This window comes from Neophocaena asiaeorientalis, unplaced genomic scaffold (genome assembly GCF_003031525.2).
Source record: "Neophocaena asiaeorientalis asiaeorientalis breed wild unplaced genomic scaffold, Neophocaena_asiaeorientalis_V1.1 scaffold138, whole genome shotgun sequence".
NCBI classification, from domain to species: Eukaryota; Metazoa; Chordata; class Mammalia; order Artiodactyla; family Phocoenidae; genus Neophocaena; species Neophocaena asiaeorientalis.
This window is the reverse complement of record NW_020172632.1, coordinates 5,938,461-5,960,902: the sequence shown is the minus strand read 5'-3', so window position 1 is coordinate 5,960,902 and position 22,442 is coordinate 5,938,461. Positions and strand designations below refer to the sequence as shown.

The window sequence follows — 22,442 nt, the reverse complement described above, 5'->3', positions numbered from 1 at the left end:
CCTCTCTAGCTTTTCTTGCCTTGATTTTTGAGAGTTCTGTAACGGATGTGACTATCTTACTTTTCTTTATGTCTAGCTCAATATAGACATTCAGTAAATATTTGTTGAATGTACAAATGAATCTTACCTCCCTCTCCTGCCAATGTCAGAGTCATCTCCTTTCTCACCGGCACAGTAAATCAACTTGAATCCACCAACTTTTACCAAACATCATACAAAACAGAAAGGCCAGAGTGAACAGGACTGCTCTCCCGACAAGCAGAATCTGAGGATCAACTTTGGTTCCTTGAGCTTACCCCTTATCCCTGATGGTTTCATAACAGTAATAATACCTACTAGCACTTACTAAGTGTTTGTATGTGCCAGTAACTATTAAGCCCTTTATGTGTTTATATTCATATAATACTCAAAACAACTCTCTAAGGTAGGTACTATTATTTTCAGCCCCAATTTACACATGATGAAACTGCAGCCTACAGAAGTTAGGTATCTTGCCCAAGGTTTTCAGCCATGAAGTGACAGAGCCATGATTCAGAACCAGGAAATGTATCCTCAAAGTCCATGTTCTTAACCATATATCTGCTAGCTCAATATTTCTTCTAAGCAAACACAGGGAGAAGAGATGGAGAGGTTGAGCAGTAGCCATGTGGAGGAAGTCCTTAGAGGAAACTATAGCTGTCACTTTTGAAACTGAGCAGGACCCTGCAGGGCCCTCCTGGGTACAATAGCCCCTCCATGTCTCCCATTTCTTATAAAGAAAAAGGCTTTATAGTCTCCTAGGCCTTCCCAGAGTTCCAAAGAACAGATGCAACAGTTACTAATTAGGAAAGTGAGGGAATGCAGAAACAAAGGAAAAGCTGTCACGAAACAATAGTTCAGCAGGAAAACAGAGTCCTAGTTCCTCCTCAAGGGGTACATGCAACAATCTGACACGTATCTTGGAGTTATTCTGTAGTAACTGGAACTAAGACCCCCCCACCCGAGTGGAGGATGGTGATCACAAGCTGAGCAGGAACACCTGACCCCGGACTGGTTGGAATCAGAAAGTTAATGGTTAAGATTCCTGAAACACCACCCTGTTACCTCACCACCAACCAATCAGAAGAAAGTCATCCCCCTGCAACCCTCGCCCCAAATGTTGCCTCTAAAAGCCCTTCCCTGAAAGCCATCGGGGAGTCCAGGTCTTTTGAGCATGAGCTGCCTGTACTCCTTGCTTGTCACCCTATAAAGAAACACCGTACTTTCCTTCACCAGTAAACTGGCTCTGCTGCCCAGCAGGTGAGCAGACCCAAGTTCGGTTCAGAATCACTATCTAAGACTAAGGAGTGGAAATGACATGGCAGAACCAGGCCACACTAGAACCCACATATCCAGACATCTAGTCTCTGTCCTTGGTTTTTCTTTCAGAGGGTGGAACAATAAGTAACTAGGACTCACATAGGTATTGCAAGATTAAAATAGAGCTGAGTGGGGTTTTCTTTGGGGCAGTTGTTCCAGGTGGGGCACACACTTGAGGCCAGTCATGGCCCTGTGCTAGCACTGTGCTAGGCAGGGTTGTTCCTCCTAACCCTGGGTCCCTGACCGATTCATATGACTTCTCCTAGGAATCTTAAACAGACGAAGCACCAAAGCAGCAGTGATGGAAGACAAAGGAGTGAGAGAAAAGAAAAATGAGATGAAATCAAACAGAAAGCAGTTGAAGAGATTGTGTAGATAAAGACTGGAACAAACAATTCTGTGGAGCAGATAAGAATCACAGCATCTGGGCAGAGGGCATGCTCACAGCGGCATTGCTGGCTGAGTTAGGCTCAATAGCCCTGACATTTGTTTGGTTTTTACTTTGCTAATTTGATGGAAAAAAAGTATTTTTACACACACAGAAACTTTCACAGTATATATAACTGATCACCTGTACTTTTGATAGTACTGTCCAATTTCCATAAATTTCAAGAAATTTTGTCTTAAAGGGTGACATGTCCCTGTAAGTACAGTATTAAAAGTGGCTAGTAGCTTTAATATCTCTGTCCTTTGTTAAAATGCAGATTTGTTTTAATGCAACATGCGTGAATTTAATGCCAATATATGCAGGATACTGTTCCCTAGTAAAATCAGAGTAAAAAGGAACAAAGGATACACCAGAAACTAGCACAACATTGTAAATCAACTATACTTCAATTTTTCAAAAAAGAGAGAAAAAAAGAACAAAGAAAAATTTAATCTTCCTTTCTCTATGTATGGTCCTTGTCTAGTTTCTTAAAACAGTAAATTCTTATTTATCAAAAAAAAAAAAAAAACACAAAACACCCAGTATTTTTCCCTGAATTCTGCTTCTATGAGAACAGCAAGCAGACATCAGGAATTTATCTTTCAAAAGACCTTTTCATTTTATGTATAACGTCAGTACAAATTCAGTCCATGTTATAACTGTAAACAGATGGCAAGAAATACTGCTCTAGAGACAGGCAAACTGGGTTGAGAACCTGATCATTACTTATTAGCTGTGTTACTTTGGTTGTCATTTAACTTCTTTGCACCTCAGTAGTAGTAGCGGTAGTAATGTTTGTATAATTGCTGCAAATTCCGAAGTGTCCCACATTTATCCCATTTAATGATATTAAGATTTAATGCATGCTTACAGCTTTGCAGGCAATGCAAAACGTAAAGTGCAAAATGTGGCCTCATTTAAACCACAGAACAACATCTATAAGGGAGGTACATTTATTTTGTCCATTTGACAAATGATAAAACTGAAGCTTAGAGAAATGAAGAAATTTCTTACCCAAGGTATACAGGAAGTGTCAGAAATGTGTATGAATAGCCTCCAAGTCTGTATCTTAGCCACTACACTATAGTACCATCATTTAGTTATTTCATTTACTTTAACTATAAAGTAAGATCTCTGATTCTTGCAGGATTCATGAGATAAGGCACTTAGAATGTCCAGCACGGCAACCAGTATATGGCACGTGGTTAGCGTGCATTATGTGATGTCAAGAAAGAGGAAGGGGCAAGGGAATGGAGAATGAGGAGAGAGACGTAGTACCTCTGGCTTACCCAAGGCTACCTCTAACCAGAAGATTCGATTCAGCTGCACACCCTTTTTGTGGTGTCAGGCTCTCCAAGCATAGATTAAACCCAAGCTGTCCAGTACCATAGCTATGACCCCATGTGGTTATTGAGCACTTGAAGGGTGGCTAGTCCAAATTAAGATATGCCGAAAATAAAATACACACCAGATTTCAAAGACATAGTATGAAAAAAAGAATGTAAGTATCATTAATAATTGTTTATATATTGAAATAATGATTGTTTTGGATGTATTGAGGTAACTTTTTTTTTAATGTGTTTTTTTTAACTTTTTTAATGTGGCTACCAAAAAATTTTAAATTACATATATGTCTCACATATTTCTATTGGACAGCTCTGAAAGAGAGATTTGTCCGCTCAATCCTCCTTCCACTTCTGAAGACCAGGTTTTCAACAGCAGCTCAAATTCAAGCTGTTTGGCCATTGTCATGAGGAGCACGCCGCTTTCATACATTCCTTCCTCATGTTGGCTACATTACCTTCACTAACTTGAATGTACTCCTTGTCATTTCGGGATCAAAACGCTCATGCTTTACAATTGGAAATATTTATCTGACTACTAGAATACGTTAGCTAGAAGAGTCTAATAAAGCTCTAGTTTGCATTTTGAATCTGCAGGTGCATTGATGTTATTTTCATAGGAATATTTTCATATTTATCTTCTTAGCTATAAATTACCAATAAATTGCTGTGTAAACTCGGAGAGAAAGAAAGGTGTCATTATATACTAAGGTTACACCATTACTGTGAGACATAGTCCATCAGATTCTCCTAAGATTCCTATTGAAGGGCACAGGTAGATTATGTACATGCTGCTTGATCAGTGGAGTTCTTTGGAGATTTAATATTGTTAAGAACTCTGGAAATTTAAAAAGTACTTGATGTATGTACTTCCCTCTCCAGAACCCACCACAGGTAAACAGTTATTCCCACTAGGAGCACTAACGTTGCTTCACACAAGTACTTCCTTAAACAAACAACAAAAAGGCATGAAGATCTGTCATGAGCGATTTTCATCCAAACATATAGGGATTTTTACCTCCCACAACATTCTCTTTAAACATGGTTAGACTGAGTTTAATGAGTCTGGAGATTGTTGCTTTTCCCCCTTTAACTTGCCAGATAAATCAGAAATATTTATGTTAAGAGACAATTTAAAGAACTCCGTAATTCCCAATCTGACAGAGTTTTGCAAATAAATCTCAGTTAAATGCCTGTCATTGTTTCCAATCTGGTCAAGCAAAAAAAGGGGAAAAAGTATACAATTCTTTAGAATAATTAGTTGATTGGGGTTAAATAATTCTAAGAATAAACATTTGACCCCCTGGCACATCACAAACCTCCTGGAGAGAGGAGGATTATAAATTAAATGTACAAGATTTAAAATGGTCCAGATACACCCTGAACATTATTGCAGGCATGTGGGACACATTTAGATAAGTTAAAACCAAGTGTGGGTTTAGAGTTTAGCCATCTTTGATCAGTGGTTTACTAAAGCTTCATTGCTTTGGTGTGAGGATGGGGGGAATGCAGAGCAGCGGGTAGAAAGAGTGGAATAGTGGCAACAGTGCCCCCTGCTGTCCAATGGGCCACCTCACTTCCTTGAATCAGGGATTTTTAGAGACGTGGTATCCCAGGGGATAATGAAACCCTCTTAAGTATGTGGAAGTCAGGAAGGAAAGAACTAACATTCACTGAGGGCCTATAACATTGCAAGCACTGTGCTATCATTTAATTTAGTAATAATAGGAAGTTCATTACAAATTCAGGAAAGAATAGGATGAAGTTTACAGATCTAGAAACTGCGGTTCAAGAAAGATAACTTTTATAAGATTCATAGCTAGAGTTACAACGAGCCAGGATTTGGGCCCAGGGCTGCCTGGCTCCAAAGCCAGTGATTCTTATGCCACAGCACACTGGTAGTGGCTGGAAGCCACCAGCACAGCTCAGACTCCTGTAAGTACAGTGACCAACTGTCCTGATTTGCCTGAGACTGAGAGGGTTCCAGGGACACTGGACTTTCAGTGCTACAACCAGGAAAGTCTGGGACAAACTGGGATGAGGTGGCAGACCTAGCTAGAATTCAGTTGAATAAGGCACTAGGCTGGAAGAGTCACTTTGGAAAAGGAAAAAGGCCACCCAGTTGTCTGTCCTGTTCCTCTCTGTGGCCCCCTCTGCTGTGCCACAGGAGAGCAACCTCTGTCCCACTTGTTTTATGCCATGACATGTCCTGGGGCATTGTCAAAGAAGTTCACACTTCTGTCACTTAGAATTTCTTCAGTTCCTGTCCTAAACCGTCTAAGTCAGTTGGAATTTAGTTGACAGAATAAATCATCCACTCAAGTGGAGGGGAAAGAGCAGAGACTATGGCATCACAGAAACATGGGTTCTGAGAGGATTAAGGAGGACCAGAAAAGGGGGACAGGTAACAGAATTGATATTCATGGGATGCTCATTAATGCACAGGTCACTGGGCTAGATGTTTTGTGTGCATACTCTCTTCTTATAAGAACTCTAAAAGGTTATAATTAGTTCTGATTACAGATGTCAAAAATACATACATAAATTGGAGCTCAGAAAGGGGCTAAATAACTTGTCTAAAGTCACACAGCTAGAAAAAAAGGTGAACTCAGAATTTATTTCTGCCCAAAGCATGTGACTTTTTCCACTGTACATAGTGTGCTTAATAAACATTGAATTCCCCTTCCCATTCAGTTCCTAAGAACTTAAATTTATTAATTTCAATGTCCTTCATGTGCTTTTTTTAAAAATGACATACCAAAAATTGTATTCTCTAAATGTTTATGATGGATATAGAGATTTACGATGGGGGATGAAGTTACCTGCTTAAGTTCATTGTATATGTTAAAGCTAAGAAAATAACTCAAGCAACTACTCCAGTTCGCTCTCACCGATAAGTGAGTGGGCCAATGCCCATGGAGACTGGATAGAACACCGAATCATGACCTGAAACATAAACAAAGTAAGCTGTGTTCTTACAGTCTCATCTGAAGTATTTCCTTTACAGTTTTTTAAAATGGCAATTTACCAGTCCAGATTAAATACAAATGAATGTCTGGCAAACTAAGCTGTAATTACCAGAAAAACACAAAGGAGGTAGGTTAATAAAGGAAAGTTTTCTGACATACATACTTTGCCTCTGATTCTGAAAAATGACATGAACTGGCAGAAGAAAGTGGAAAGACATACACAAACACATGGACATAGGGGTAAGGACATCATGCACAGATATATACTTGTGTAACTGGAGCAGAGAAACCATCAATGGGCATAAGTATTTACGGCCAAAAATCAAATACCCTACCTGCAAGTTAAAATGTCATGAGAAGAAAGTGAGCAAATATGATGTAGAGATCACAGGATATCTGCTAGATACCTGAACAAACAGAGATTCTGTAGCAAAGAGGAATAGGCAATTGGTTTTTGGGTAGACAACAGTGTCCGCCATTTATATTTATAAAATGGGAAGAATATCTATCTTGTACAGTTGTTGTAAGGATTAGAGATATTTACATCACCTAGAAAAGAGCAGGTACTTGAGAAGTGTTTGCTGTTTTATCTGGGAACTCTGTGATTCTGTTTTAGAGCTCATGAAAATTCTGTCTGAGGGCAATGTAGATTATTAGCTCTGCTTTGGTATATGAATTCAAAATATGCCTGGCACATAATAGAAGTTTAGTAAAATTCTGTTGAATGAATGAGCACATTTTAACTTTCTTCTCTTTAAGTATAACAAATAAGAAAACATAAAAGTCTACATATGGCCCTGTGGAAAGGTCTACTGTTCAACTCAAGTTAGCAGGGAGAATACAGCAAAAGTGTAATAATGATTTCAAGACAGAAATGTTGCCCTACGTTACGTAAGTACCAAGGAGATAAACTTAATAGTGGTGGTTTTTGTGCTCTGTAATGCCAAAATATTTTTATAGGCTACTTCCAGTTGTTTCTGACTTTATGGCTTAGTTATTGAACTAAGAATTGTCTAAGAAAATTCTGGGCCTGAAGATTTCTAGATTGGTTTCTTCAACTTGTACATTTTATTTAGCAATATCTTAATGGTAAAGAACAAGTATCTCATATGAATGAGATAAGTTGATTTAACCTCAGTTTTCACAAAATAACTGGTGACCTGTGTTACATGTTAGCAAAACATACAAGTTGCACCTTTAGGAAACAGAGGCCTAAGTAAATGGTAATTGCTATTATTACTCTGGTCCTCTTTACTCCTTTTTTTCTCTAAACTTCATTTTTGGATAGAGTTCAGCAGTTCCCCAAATATGCTCCACGGAAGACTATGTCTGTGAAATGTGAATAGGTATAATATAAAAAAGGGCTTCTGAGATCCAGTAAGATTAGGGAACCCTAAGTTAACAAAGTAAAGTTCTTTACTATAGAACGTCTCTTTAAGAAGGGAATCTGCAAGAGGAAGCTCTAGTGTTCCTTAAGCTTTTATTCATTATTGGCCTTCCCTTCCCACATCCTTTTTAGACTTTCTTTCCCTAATGGCCTTTTTCTATCCCCCTGACCCTCCCTGCTCTCCTCCCCCAACCTGGAAATGAAATAACAAGGAATAAGATTTTGTTGGGTAGAGTTGAGTTTTGGAAGGTCTCAAACCACTGTACTAAGATTTTTTGGCCCCTTAAGAACCAATTTTCACCGCCTTGGGGGATAATATCACCTCAGTTGAGAATGAATGCTCTAGTACGAAATGCCCCTAGAACTTGCTGGACCACTGACCTTTTTCAAGTGGGCCAATATCCTCAGGAACATACTTTGGGAAGCCCTGATTTCATCAGCATGGGATATTTTAACACTTCATTGTTCTCTTATGACTCAAGGAGAGAGTCTTCTCTTTCATACTGAAATTCCTGGTGTTAAAAGATAAATTGAGGCATACTAAATATTCTAAGAGTTTATTTGAGCAAAAGTGGATTTTTTTTTAACATCTTTATTAGAGTATAATTGCTTTACAACAAAAGTGGATCTTAATCAGCATCGTTTAGCAGCACCAAACAGGAAGTATTTAGAAGTGCTCCGGTGACAGGAACAAGGGGAAAGACTTTATAGAGATGCTGAAGCAGAGCAAGAAAATTATTTGATTGGTTATAGCTTAAGCGTTTGCCTTATTTGGAAAATCAAAACCAATCACAAACAGCCTAGCTGCTTGGTTTCCTTACATAAATTGCCGAAGCATTAAAGTCCTCTCAGTCTAAGGGCCTTGTTTAATTAATTAACATTGGTATAGGACTACAGTAGGGGCTTCCCTGGTGGCACAGTGGTTAAGAATCTGCCTGCCAATGCAGGGGACACGGGTTTGAGCCCTGGGCCGGGAAGATCCCACATGCCGCGGAGCAACTAAGCCCGTGCACCACAACTACTGAAGCCCGTGAGCCTAGAGCCCGTGCTCCGCAACAAGAGAAGCCACCGCAATGAGAAGCCTGTGCACCGCAACGAAGAGTAGCCTCCACTCACCACAACTAGAGAAAGCCCACGGGCAGCAATGGAAACCCAATGCAGCCAAAAATAAATTAATTAATAAATTAATTTTTTAAAAAAATGCTACAATAAGGAAACAAGTTCAGTAAGACTTGTTGATTGAGAAGTCTTGTATCTGCCTCTGCTTTCCCTCTGGCCATCATCCCTAGTTCGTGGTTAGAATTTTATACCAGCCAATTTTTAAAAAAATAATTATGATATAACATGTGTAAAGTGTGTAATGAGCACTAATCTTCAACGTACAGCTGGATGAATTTTCAGAGTTGTATACACATCCAGGATATGTGTTGAATTACTAATCAGAGAACCTTAAAAAAAAATTCTTGACCTCCCATCATCTACATTCTGTGGCTTTCAAACTTTAGTGAAGTTTCATGAAGAGTCCACCCAAGGGAGCTTATTAAAATTGCATAGTCCTACTCTCAGATTCTCATTCAGAGGGTCTAGGGTGTGATCAGAGATTTTAAATGAAATTCTCCAGATGATTCTGATGCAGGTGGTCTATGGGATCACACTTCTGAGAAACACTGGTCTCCCTACATGATAAAAGTCAAAGTCCTGAACAGGTATTAAGGCTTTCCCTAATTTGACCCAATTCTATTTTTCTCAGACTCAACCCTTGCTGGTTTCCACCATGCCACATTACTCACCTCTCCTCAGTGGGTCATGCACTCATGTTTCCCCTAACCTGGAATTATCTTTCCATTTTTCTTTATATAACTGACTCCTACTCATCCTTCAAGACCTCTGAGAAGTCTTCTTAAATTTCATCAGGCAGAATTAGTTGCCCCTAATTGTTCATCCAGAACTTTATTCAAACTCCTGTCATGATACTTATCACACAATACCAATTTTTAATCTCCTTGTTTAGACGTAAGCAAGAATATGTCTGGCTCTTTGCTAAACCCCTAATCCTGCATAGGGGCCAGCACACAGTGAGTGAATGAATGAATATATGCTACTTATTTACACGTGGAGCCATTTAGTTCTCATTTTCCAGGCCAATGAGACTGCAAGCTCCCTAAGAGGAGAGAGGATTTCTGACTTTCGTAAACTCCAGAATCATGGCAGGGATTCAGTAGTCAATGAAAAAAATACCTAATGAATGAAAATAATCAGCACCCTCTCTCAATTTAGTGAGAACCTCCATGTTTCCTAAACCTTCACAACTCTTGCAGGGAAACAAGAGTGGAGTGTGGGTGTTGGAGGGAGATATCCTATCCATCTGCAAAAGGATGTTAGGTAAGGCCGGAAGCTGAGGGACTGGGCCTCCAACGCCAGGTTCCTGGTTCTCTCTGCCCATTCCCTCCATAGAACACTCTGTGGCCATGGAGATGACCATTACCATAAGCGGGCAGTTGAGTGAGGACTCCAGAAAAGCCTTTCAGGAAAGCAACCGTGCATGGCGACTCTTCGCCCTCTCCCTCACCTCCTTATCTATTTACTTGCCTATTCATGTGTTTACTCATGTTTGTACTTGTTGATTTACTTTTTTAGCATCTTTGTATTAGACTAAGCGGCTGAGCCGGACAGAAGCCACTCTAGGCACGAAAAGCCTTACCCACCAGCGAAAGTGAGACCTAGGGGCCACTGACCATTGGCTAAGAAGGGCTGAAGGGCGGGATTCCTGCCGTTATCAGAAGCCCATTCGCCCGAAGGCATGAGGGCGGGGCAAAGGGCGGTCCTGGAGGTGAGGGGCGGGGTGATGCCCCTACTTAAAATTTCAGGAGCGGGATTGCAACCCCAAAGCAGCCCAGCCGATGGTAGGGGGAGTTACAGGTGCAGGTACAGTGCAACTGAAGCCCTGTGGGCGCCGGCCGGCCTGTCCCTCACCCTGACCTTTGGGTTGGCGGGCTCTCGGGGGTAAACTCAGATGCATGCACAATGCACCGGGGCCCCTGAGGGAGGAAGGAGCTCCGGCTGAGGGGAGTGTGTGACTAGACCGAGCTCGGCCATGTGTGACGCTGGCATTTACCGAACCCTGCAGGTGAGAAGCGTGGGCTGACTCAAGGGCAGGTCCTGGGCGGCGGCTGCGGAGGAACCCAGCTATGCGTACGGCTCCTCGAAGTACCTGCAGCTGTGCGGCCTGGGCGGGATGCTGAGCTGCGGGCTGACGCACACGGCCATTGTGCCCCTGGACCTGGTAAAGTGCCGCATGCAGGTGGACCCCGGCAAGTACAAGGGCATCCTGAGTGGCTTCGGCGTGACGGTGCGGAACTACGGGCTGCGCGGCCTGGCCCGAGCCTGGGCCCCAACCTTCCTGGGCTACTCCCTGCAGGGCCTCTTCAAGTTCGGCCTATACGACGTCTTCCGTGTAGATCCGCTAAGCGCAGCTCCTGGGCCAGGAGAAGGGCTACGAGTGGAGAAGCAGCCTGTACCTGGCCGCCTCGGGCCGCGGCCCCCAGGATGTACGGTGAGGAGGGCCGGTGGGCCTTCTACAAAGGCGCGGCGCCGCGCTGGATGCGGCAGATCCCCTACACCATGATGAAGTTCGCCTGCTTCGAGCACACCGTCGAGGCGCTCTCCAAGTACGTGGTGCCCAAGCCGCAGAGCCAGTACACCAAAGCTGAGCAGCTGGCCGTGACCTTCGCGGCCGGCTACATAGCTGGCGTCTTCTGCGCCGTCGTGGCCCACCCGGCCGATTCCCTCATGTCCGTTCTGAACAAGGAGAAAGGCAGCAGCACGGCCTTTGAGATTCTCCGCAACCTGGGGTTCGGGGCCGTGTTGAAGGGCCTGTTCGCCCGGATCATCATGACTGGCACCCTGACCGCGCTGCAGTGGTTCATCTGTGACTCGGTCAAGGTCTGTTTCAAGCTGCCTCGCCCTCCGGTCCCTCAAACACCCGAATCCCTAAAGAAGCGAAGTAGGCGTGGATTGGACGACTCCTGTGGACACCGTTGGCCAGTATTTCGATTGGGTGCGGGATTGCATTCAAACAACACTAGTGTGTAGGAATGTTAACGTTTGTGGAGAGGTGACCTAACGTGCAGACCGACTTTTCTTTAAGTGATTGATTCCTTCTTTCTGGCAATCCAAGAGAATTGCAACCGTTTCTTTTGGCGGTTTGAACCATTATCTTTGGGGAGTCGGCATGGTTGCTTTAACTCAATAGCTTTTCCACAATCATAAGGAAAAAATTCTTAACAGGAAGTAACGTTAGGTGATTTCGTGCCTCCTCTAGATTGCATCTTCTTTGATTCACCATTAGGTGGAGATTATCCAAACATCACTACTGAATAGCCTACTAATGAGGGTTTACGGTCAGCACGACTATGTGGGACAGAGAGCAAAGTAAAATTCTGCTACATGGTGCTCGTCTCAGTAGAAATCGTGCACCTATTGAATAGATAAAGGACCCATTCCATATTTCCTGCTCATGTCCATTACAGGTAAAAATTATTAAACGTTAAATTGTGACTTACGTTGCCTGATAGCTTAGAAAGCATCCACTGTTTTCAAAGAGCATGACATGAAATCTGCATTTTCTCATTTGGCTTTGTCCTATTCTCTTCCTGATGTTGCTGATTAGAACCTAGCTCGCTCCAGGAAGTGCTACAATTGGATCAATGTGGAAAACCAAAACGAGATGAAGGGCAGGCTCTGGGAATAAGTATGTAAAGAAAAGTCTCTGTTCTCTAAAGATTTCTTTTGTACAACTCAGCTTTCAACAGCCATACATCCAAAGAAAATCATACCACCCTGACATTTAAACACACACACACACAACCCTACAAATTCCAACAAATTTTGGTTAAATATTAAAGAATGGATTTTGAAAGGAAAAAACCTCACTTTTAATGTAACAAATGTCATTCATTTAATGTGGTAGATGTTTCATTGATCTTTACAGTGGTTGAGGTTCATAAAATTTATTGAAGTTATAAGGCACGTTTTCAGTTTTCTGTAGCCTTCACATCTCTGACTGGGGAAACGATAAAATTAGTGAAATTCTGTGAATTAGAGATGTTTGTAGAATGTGAATAAGAAATAAACTTCATATGATATTTGATATGATTTACCAAAATGTTACACAATTGCCCTAACAACTTGTATTAAAAACCACAAACTTGGGCTTCTCTGGTGGCGCAGTGGTTGATAAAAAAAAAAAAAAAAAAAAAAAAACCCACAAACTTAGGATATGTTAATGTTTTAACTATGTAATAGTAACTGTTTAGTGGTTAACAGAAAAAAAGTGTCTAAGTATGTTTGAACGTCTTGACTGGATAATAAAGAGCTTGGAGGAAAAAAGTCAGAACTTGTGAATGAGATGCAATGAAATTTATATTTAGTGCTCCTATTTTGTTAGGGAGGATGCAGGAGACAGGTCATTATGTATTTTTAAGACACTTTCACTTTCCCTAGGAAGTTAGTGTCCAGGTTTGTGGAAAAGAAAAGTTCTCAAGGAAGGAGAATGATAAATTTTGAGGAAATAAATTGTGCAGTTTCATTCTTGCAAAGTTTTAAAACATATTTTTGACTAGTGTAAAATGTTTGTAGGAAGTTTCTTTGGTCAATAATTTATTAAGTAAATTGCTTTCTAATGTAATGTAATTTAAGGAATTGCTACAAAATCTATGGAGTTTTAAGAAAGTGGGAGACCGATTATTCTGGTCTGTGGTATTTCATGATTGTTCTGTTGACAACACCAGATAATTTCTGTAATATACAATGTGTATGTTTAGACAAGTATAATCTAAGGAGAACTGTTTGGCATGATTCTTACTGTTATGGACATGGTTGAGAGGATGGATTTACTTAGTTTGGGTCAGAGTTTTCATATTCAGTCCCTAGATTTTTTTTTTTTTAATTTATTTATTTACTTTTGGCTGTGTTGGGTCTTCGTTGCTACGCACGGGCTTTCTATAGTTGTGGCGAGTGGGGGCTACCCTTTATTGTGGTGCGCGGGCTTCTCGTTGCGGTGGCTTCTCTTGCTGCCCTTGTTGTGGAGCACCGGCTCTAGGCGCGCGGGCTTCAGTAGGTGGCGTACAGGCTCAGTAGTTGTGGCGCATGGGCTTAGCTGCTCCGTGGCATGTGGCATCTTCCCGGACCAGGGCTAGAACCCATGTCCCCTGCATTGGCAGGCAGATTCTTAACCAGTGCGCCACCAGGGAAGTCCCAGTCCCTAGATTTCTATTTGCCTTTTTTTGTTCATGGTAGTTTACAAATGTCTGAATAAATAGGGACCATGGTAGCTAACAATAAAGAATAAAACATAATTTAAGAAAGATAATGTGAGTTCAGAGTCATGAGGTGCTTTTTCTAGTTACTATTCCTTTGGAACAATTTAAACTTCTATTCAGTGTTTTACCTTGTCTGTAATTACCACTCTGTGAAATCATGCATATCTGTTAGAATTAGAAAAGCCATAGATTATGTCTGGTATTGTTAGACATTTTATATTCGTTTTCATGCAATCTCAATCTTTGAAGTAGTCCATTTTATATGTAAAGAAACAGACTCAGAAGCTAGGTAACTCGCTCATAAAGCAAATAATTGATACAGTCTGAATCAGAGTCCACATTTTCTTCATCCCTCTAGCTCAGCACCTTGACATAACCAATGACTATACTTTTCATAAATTCCTTTTTCTAATACCTCAAAAAATATATTTTTCAAATCTTCTGTTTGTATATACTATAAAACTTTACTAATTTTGCACTAATGGAAAGTTTGTGATGTGTCTCAATTGTGAAAAACCTATTGTGTAATAACTTAGAAGTGATCAAACTGCAAAATACTTAAATACATTTAATTTAATATTTAAATTATTTCCGGCACGAGGTCAGTGCCTCATCCCTAACTTGAAGGGACTGATGATCATAAAAACAGTGATTTTCATTTTTTAAAAATTTGTGGTACTGCAGTTTCAACAAGAGGCTTTACCCTATCACATTCTCTAATTTTTTCCTCTAAGCTTTAGTTCCTACAGCTAAAAAAGCTAGCTTGGGCTATTTCTCTTTTCCCCCAGGTGGTGATTAAAAGTAGCTTTTTCAAGTATTTGAGATTAATTTCATGATAGGAAGCTGTAATCTTGTCCATTGATCTGTCTTTTGAGAAGTAAATAAAGAGAGTAGGTAAAATCTTGAAAAACAAAGGCCATATTTACATGTTAAACCACACTGATAAAGATTGGAGAGAGTCAGAGTATTAATGTTATGAGTATTTTTCCTTGCTGTACAAGTGTGTCTTTAGAAAGTTTTTCTTTAGATCCTTTCAAAGGCAAGCATAATTTTCTGAAGTCAGAAGATCACATTTTGATAGGCAACCATTCAATTAAAGTATGCTTGTTTTATGTGGTCTTAAAGATCAATTATTTTTTTAATCATGAGCAAAGAACTATTTGAAAGGAAATTTAAATTTTATTATTATTTATAAAGCTTTGTCTTGTTTTACTGAATGCTATTATTTGGATGGGTCAGTGAGTAGAGAGGATGCTAACAATGTAATTATAACTAAGATTTGTTTGTACGTGTGTCCATTTTAGTTAGCATATTTTGAGACCTTCAGTTATAGAGTATCCAAAATTTTAGAGGCAAGTTGCTAATTCTGCCCATACCCCAGTCTGTAACACTGTTGATCAACATCTACCACGTGCCAAGCATTGTTCTAGGCAGAAGAGTTCTCATGAGGAGCACAACACGCGGTCTTTGCCCTTGTGGAGCTTAAAGTCTAGTGGAAAAAATTTACAGTTGTGCAAATGCTGCAAAGAAGTGTAGGGTGTTGTAAGATCGTACATCTAAGTGACATTTGAGATGATACCTAGAGGATAAGTAGGAGGTAGACCAGCAAAGAGAAGATACACAGCACAGTATGTGCATTTCCCCTGAAGAAAGAGAAGGACTGATGGTTTTGAGAAACTAAGACTTCACTTTGGCTGGAGCCCTTCAGTTGCAGACAGCGTGATGTGAAGTGAAATAGGAAAAGTAGACAGGAAGACATTCGCTGCAAGCTCTGTAGTTCTTGTTGAAGATTCGAACTTAGAGTGTTCTTAGAGCCATTGGAAAACCCCCGAAGGACTATGAGCATGAAATGACCTTCAATTTGCTGTCTGGAGAGAAATGGAGCAGAGGGAGAGAGGTTAGTTAAAATGTTCTTGCTGGGGACTTCCCTGGTGGCCCAGTGGTTAGGAGTCCGCCTGCCAGTGCAGGGGACGTGGGTTCAAGCCCTGGTCCGGGAAGATCCCACATGCGGTGGAGCAACTAAGCCTGTGCACCTCAACTACTGAGCCTGCGCTCTAGAGCCCACGAGCCACAACTACTGAGCCTGCGTGCCACAACTACTGAAGCCCACATACCTAGAGCCCGCGCTCCACAGCAAGAGAAGCCACAGCAATAAGAAGCCCGAGCACCACAATGAAGAGTAGCGCCCGCTCGCCACAACTAGAGAAAGCCCACGTGCAGCACTGAAGACCCAACACAGCCAAAAATAAATTAATTAATTAAAAAAAAAAATGTTCCTGCTGCAGTCCAGGTGAGAGAATGGTACCCTGGACTAGGATGATGACAAGTGAAATGTTAAAATACCATGAGAAGCCAAAAGGCGGAAACAACCCAGATGTCCATCAGTGGTTGAAGAGATAAACAGATTATGATATATGCAGGCAATGGAACATTATTCAACCATAAAAAGGAACGAAGTACTGATACATGCTACAACTTGGATAAGAAAGAAGCCAGACACCAAAGGTCACATATTGTATGATTCCTTTTATATAATATGTCAAAATAGGCAAGTCCATAGAAACAGAAAGCAGATTAGTGATTACCTGGGGCCGGGGTGAAGGGAATGGAAAGTGCTTGTTTAATGGATATGAAGTATTTTCCCCTGGGTGATAAAAGAGTTTTGAAAGTGGAGAAAAGTGGTGGTTGGACATTGTGAAAAATTAAATGCCACTTAATTGTATACTTTTAAATGGTTGTGTGTTAAATGAATCTCATCTCCATAAAAAAAGCTATCATGTGCTGCTTTATGCATAATAGCCCCAAAGTGGAAACAACCCAAATGTCCATCAACTGATGAATGGATAAAAATGTTGTATATCCATACAATGAAATATTTGCACCATAAAAAGAGAATAAAGTACCATTTGCCATAAAAAGAAGCGAAGGAATAAAATATGTGCTACAACATGGGTGAACCTTGAAATCTTTATGCTAAGAAGCTAGACACAGCCACATGTTGTATGATTCCATTTATATGAAATGTCCAGATTAGGCAAACCCACAGAAAGTAGGTTAGTGGTTGCCAGGGGCTGGAGTGGGAGTTGAGGGATGGAAGGGAGGAATGAGAGTGACTGATAATGGGTACGGGATTTCTTTTTGGAGGGATGCAAGTGTTGTGGAATTAGTGGTGATGGCTGTGCTATTTCGTGAGTATAGTAAAAGCTGTTGAGTTCCACACTTTAAAAGGGTGGATTTCATGCTATGTGAATTATATCTCAATAAAGCTGTTATAAAAATATCATGAGACTATAAAATGCACCTTAAATATCTATTTCTTCCTTAAAGTACAGCCCTTACCTCTATCTTCCTCAATCAAGTGAAGACTACAGCTCCAAATGTAAGCTGCTGTCTGTGACGTGTTAAATTCCATATAAATGAGTAGGAAAAAATCCACCATGTTGTGAAGGCTGGAAATTGCCTCTAAGGAATGAAAAATCTCTTGGTTTCTAGTGACACAGAGATGATTAATTTTGGAGAATCATCTCACAATGTAAGGTGTTGAGCCACCAACAATTTTGCCCTCTATGGTAAGGAAGAAAGGGGAACAGATGGATTTTGAGAAAAGCAGGTGTGTGTATAGTGTCCAAGAAAACCTCAGTTAACCAGAAACATTCAGGAATTGGTGGTTTAAAATCCCCTTTTGTTTATAATCCTTGATTAATTTCTCTTTTATAATGTACTGAATATGATGAATAATTTAAGGATTATTTTGTAAATAATTTTTTGTAAAGCCTCTGCACAAAGCTTTGTAAAGCCTCCTGGGCCATCAGCTATGAAAATCAATGCTTGTTGAATAGCTCTAGCAGGCGTAGGGCTTTTGTGGATGGATGTACACAGACTCTAGACATAAATGGACATGGATGTGAGTATGCGTGTGCGTGTGTTTAATCCTCAGTGTTAGTTTGAAATCTTGTCATTTGCCTCTACTAAAACATAGAGGGAAGGAAAATATCTGGTTTACTCTAAGATTATTTATTGAGTATCTGCTATATGATATTACCTCTGTTAGCCAGGTACTTTCGCATGTTATTTTACTGTATTTTTACTTTGTGTTCTAGTAGGTTGTTTCAAAAATTGGTGATTTCATGTCTAATCTATAGGTAGTCCTGTGAGTTACCACAGTGCTCCAAAATGGTAGGCTATTTCTAAGGAAATGATATTTCTAAATTATTATATTTTTAATATATGTATATCAGTATTTCTATCTTTCCTGCCATAAAGACATAAAACGTGTTTTCAGAAAATACTAGTAAAACTTGGTATTCTGGAAAGAGATTCTGTGAGTTGAAAGAACTCTGCCCCTTTGCAAGGCTGGTTAATTCACGTAATTGTCACAAATACACGTAATTGTCAGGCTTCAGACAGGAATCGGAGCTGCTGACAGGGTGATTGTCCGTTTTTAAGAGGATGGATGGAGACCTGGCAAAGAACCACGGTCCCTTCATCTCCAGTAGTGCTCGAATTCTGGCTGTAGCTACATCCTACTGCCAGATACGAGGATTTGTCACTGTCATCATTTTCTCATACCTTAATGTCTCCCCGACTCTTACCAAGAATATAAAGCTTTTTGGTTGCACTAAATCAGTTATCATTCATCTTATTCATCTGTGTTGTATTTTGAAACTTTTGCTTTTTTAGATCGTTACCTATATCTGATAAATGCTGTTACTAATATTTATAGCAACCATTTACTGTACCAAGCGTTGTGCTAAGAACTTTACATACAGTGTATCATTTATTTACAAAAATTTTGTGAGTTTGTTACTTGTATAAGTTAGGTTGTTTTTTTTTTTTGGCTGCAAACAACACAAAATCTATTACACAACAGGTTAAACCATAAAGACATTGATTTTTAACAAGAAATCTGGAGACAGGCGGACCAAGGTTGGTTCAGTAGATCAGTGTTGTCCCCAGGGACCTAGGCACTCTCGGTCCTTCTTCTCTGCCATCTGTAGTGTGTCCGTGATGTTTCCCCTTGTGTTCAAGAGATGGCTGCCACCGTACCAAATATCACGTCTCCGCAACAGCATCCAGATCAGGAAGCAAGGAAGGCAAAGGCAGATGGGCTTTCTCTTCACGTGTCTCTCTTATCAGAGAGAAAAATCTTTCTCACAAGCTTCTGACTGACTTCCCCTTTGGCCTCATAGGCCAGAATTAGGTCACATGCTTTCTTGTAGCCCCTATAAACCAATCACTGACAACAAGAACGGAGGACTTAGATTAATGTGACACATCTGCGGGGATTAGGCACGTGGAGTCCTGAGCAAATCCAAGATTTTCTGTTGTCGTTGTCGTTAGCAAGGAAGAGGAGGTAAATGGCTGTTGGGTAGGCAACCAGGGTTTGCCCTTATATTCTTTTCCTTTTTTCACAAAGGAGGCAACTGAGGCTCAAAGTAAGGTAAAACCATAGTGACAAAACCAGGATTCAAACCAGATTTGCCTGCCCCCAGACAGTTTTGTTGTCACATTACTTCCTTTAGCTTGGAAATTGCTCTGAGACAGAGCTACTATAGATCATATCACAAGGGATTTATTACTGAAAGTGCCAGAAAAACTTTCTAAAAGTGACTAATCCATAATGAAGTCTCAAAACCAGGAATCTGGACAGTGGCGGTCCATGGATAATGAGATATGATTAGATCTAAAGTTTGCTCTCATGCTCTGTAAAAGAGAAACCAGGTGAGAAGAAACACACAAAGAAACATCTTAAAAGAAAGCAAATGTTTGTAAACCTTTTTTGTAGTCACCCTCAGTCTTTTCTTTCTGCACTTTTCTCTCCACTGACTTTCCAGAAATGGCCAGTTTCTTTCAAGTGCTGCGTACCAGAAAAATGCAAAGGATTCGTCAGATGAACAAATTTCAAAGAGCCACTACCAATTTTTTTTCTTAAGAAATACACCAAGCCAAAAAAAAAAAAAAGAAAAGTTATGAAGAACCTAGGGGCAGGACAGGAATAAAGATGCAAATGTAGAGAATGGACTTGAGGACATGGGGTGGGGGGAAGGGTAAGCTGGGACGAAGTGAGAGAGTGGCATTGACATATGTACATTACCAAATGTAAAATAGATAGCTAGTGGGAAGCAACCGCATAGCACAGGGAGATCAGCTCGGTGCTTTGTGACCACCTAGAGGGGTGGGATAGGGAGGGTGGGAAGGAGATGATGCAAGAGGGAGGAGATATGGGGATGTATGTATATGTATAGCTGATTCACTTTGTTATAAAGCAGAAACTAACACACCACTGTGAAGCAATTATACTCCAATAAAGATGTGGAAAAAAAAAAAAGAAAGAAATACACCAAGCATCCGATTTGCTGCTGATAAATCCTCCGTAAGTAGCATTATAATTAAGCACACACAAACCCATTTGTGTTTCCAAGAATACAGCTGGACTGGCCCTGAATCGGTGATAGCGCATGGGCACCGAGAGGGAGGGTTCCATTGCATCTCAACTACCATGTACTTTCTTTGTGCAGCCACCAATCTGTCTCTCCCCCAACACATCCTCTGAATCACAGGCCATTGCCCATTCACCCCGTGTCTGTCACTGAGCTAGCTTTTGGCCACCTTCATTGAGCCTTGAGACTGGCTGTCCTGCTTCCAGGCTCCAGTCAGAAACAACGGCAGGAAACTGAGTGGTACACCTTTCTCTGCATGAGTCCCCACCACCTCAGATCCCCAGACTCGGCCCTCGGAAATGGAACAATGGTCTTGGCAAAACTGGAGAAAGAGAGACAGTGGAGGGCGGGGTGGCAGGAAAGGGTGGAGCAATCAGACCAGGCTTCCAAGCCTGGCTTCACCACTGGCTTTTCATGGCTTTGACAGGTTACCTTACCTCCCCAAGTCATAGTTTCCTCATATGGAAAATGTGGAACCACAGCACCTACCTTGAAGACTGATTGTGAGAATTAGCAATAAATCATGTAAAACACATGGTATAAAATAAAAGCTCAGTATGTTATAGCACTTATTATTTTACCAGTCCCTTAGTAAAGGAAGGCGGTTAGCATGGAAAGATTTAGCCTGTGTTGTGTTGTACTGTTGTTATGGTTGTTCTTGGTTATATACAGGATTTATTTGCTTTCATTTTTAATGCATCATAAAGTACATAACCCTTTGTGGGAAATGCAGTGTGTAGGGAAATGAAAAGCAAGTAGCCTAGTCTGTTGTGAGTATCGAAGCCTACGCCGGCAACCCCACGTCTCCCTGGCCCCTAGGCAAACAGTTTCTTTCACAAGTGTGTTTTTGGTATGCAAATCACCCTATGCAGATTTCTGTGTGCAAAATACAACATAGAAAATGGCCCTCTTGCCAAGGGAGATAGGAGATGTTGGCTGCCATCAAATGAATCAGCTGCAAAGTTTAGATTTCTTTTCCTACTGCTCTTTCTAACAATGTATGGGGTGAGCATATTTTTGGCACATTAAACCGAATTATCTTGGCTTTAGATTGTGTGTTCTTGTGATAAAAGTGTGTTTATTGAAGCCTGTAACTACGTTTTGAAATTTAGCATTTCACAACAGTGTACCACCTCCCGTCAGTAAAAATGCTTGTTCTGAAGCCACAGATGGCTTCCATCAGAGGTTAGGCTGCTCGTCTCCACGTACTTCCTACTTTTCTATGAAGATTTGTGCTTATTAACAGATTTAAGTTTATATTTTGGAGAATGTTTTCTCCCTAATTAATGGATGTCTTAGTAAGTGAAAGGAATACATTTAACATTAAAATCGTCTTCTTCTTTGGGTGAACATGGGAATCCAGCACTTCATTCACAAGGCCGTATTTTATCATCCAGGCAGAATAATAATATGTCTCTTTTATGGTGTTTCTCACCATTTTCAAAGTCTTTTCCTTTTGGCTCCTCTTGTGAGCTAATGGAAGCGGGTGAAGTAAAGCCTTTGTCTGAGGTCACTTGTTAACAGACAAGCCCAGGGCTGGGTGTTTTGTTTTTCCTGATCATACTCAGGGAAAACTGCAACTGCAGGCCAGCGGCCCCACCAACTTTCCCCTCTCTCCTCTTCTTTCCTTTCCCTTCCCCCAACCATTTTTTGCTTGGTCTGAATGTTTCAAACTTGCCACATGAGACACTCATTAATTTTACAAAAACAAAGTCTAAATTAAAGGCATTTTTCAAAGCAAAGTACCTCATCAGAGAGAGAAAGACAAGTGTAGCTTACTTCTGTTGGACATCCGAATGGCTGGAAAAGAGAGAGGAGATAATGTCTTCACTCACTCATTTACTCATTCATACATTCAGGCACGTGTGTGTGTGTGCATTCATTCATTCATTCATTCATTCAACATCGTGCCTAGCACCTGTCAGGCATTGCCCTAGGCACAGGAACACAAAGATGAAAATAGTCCCAGCCATTGAGTTCACTGTCTGTCAGGGAAGATAGATATGTGTAAACAAACCGACATTGGTGTTGATTCCCCAACAGAATTATGTAAAAAGTATAAAGGTGGCACAAAATGGGATCATTAACTCCATCAGTCTTGTACTAAGGAAACACTTTTTGGAAGAGTTACATCTGAACAAGATTTTGAAGGATGAATAGGTGTTCTCCAGGTCAGTGGGAGTGTGGAGAAGAAAGAGCACTTGAGGTAGAGGGAATA

The 22,442-nt window shown here is 40.8% G+C and overlaps 1 pseudogene; it reads left to right on the top strand.

The window, feature by feature from the left end:
* Positions 1-10,264: 10,264 nt before the first annotated feature.
* Positions 10,265-22,442, top strand: part of LOC112395841 (phosphate carrier protein, mitochondrial pseudogene) — a 92,490-nt pseudogene continuing 80,312 nt past the window's right edge.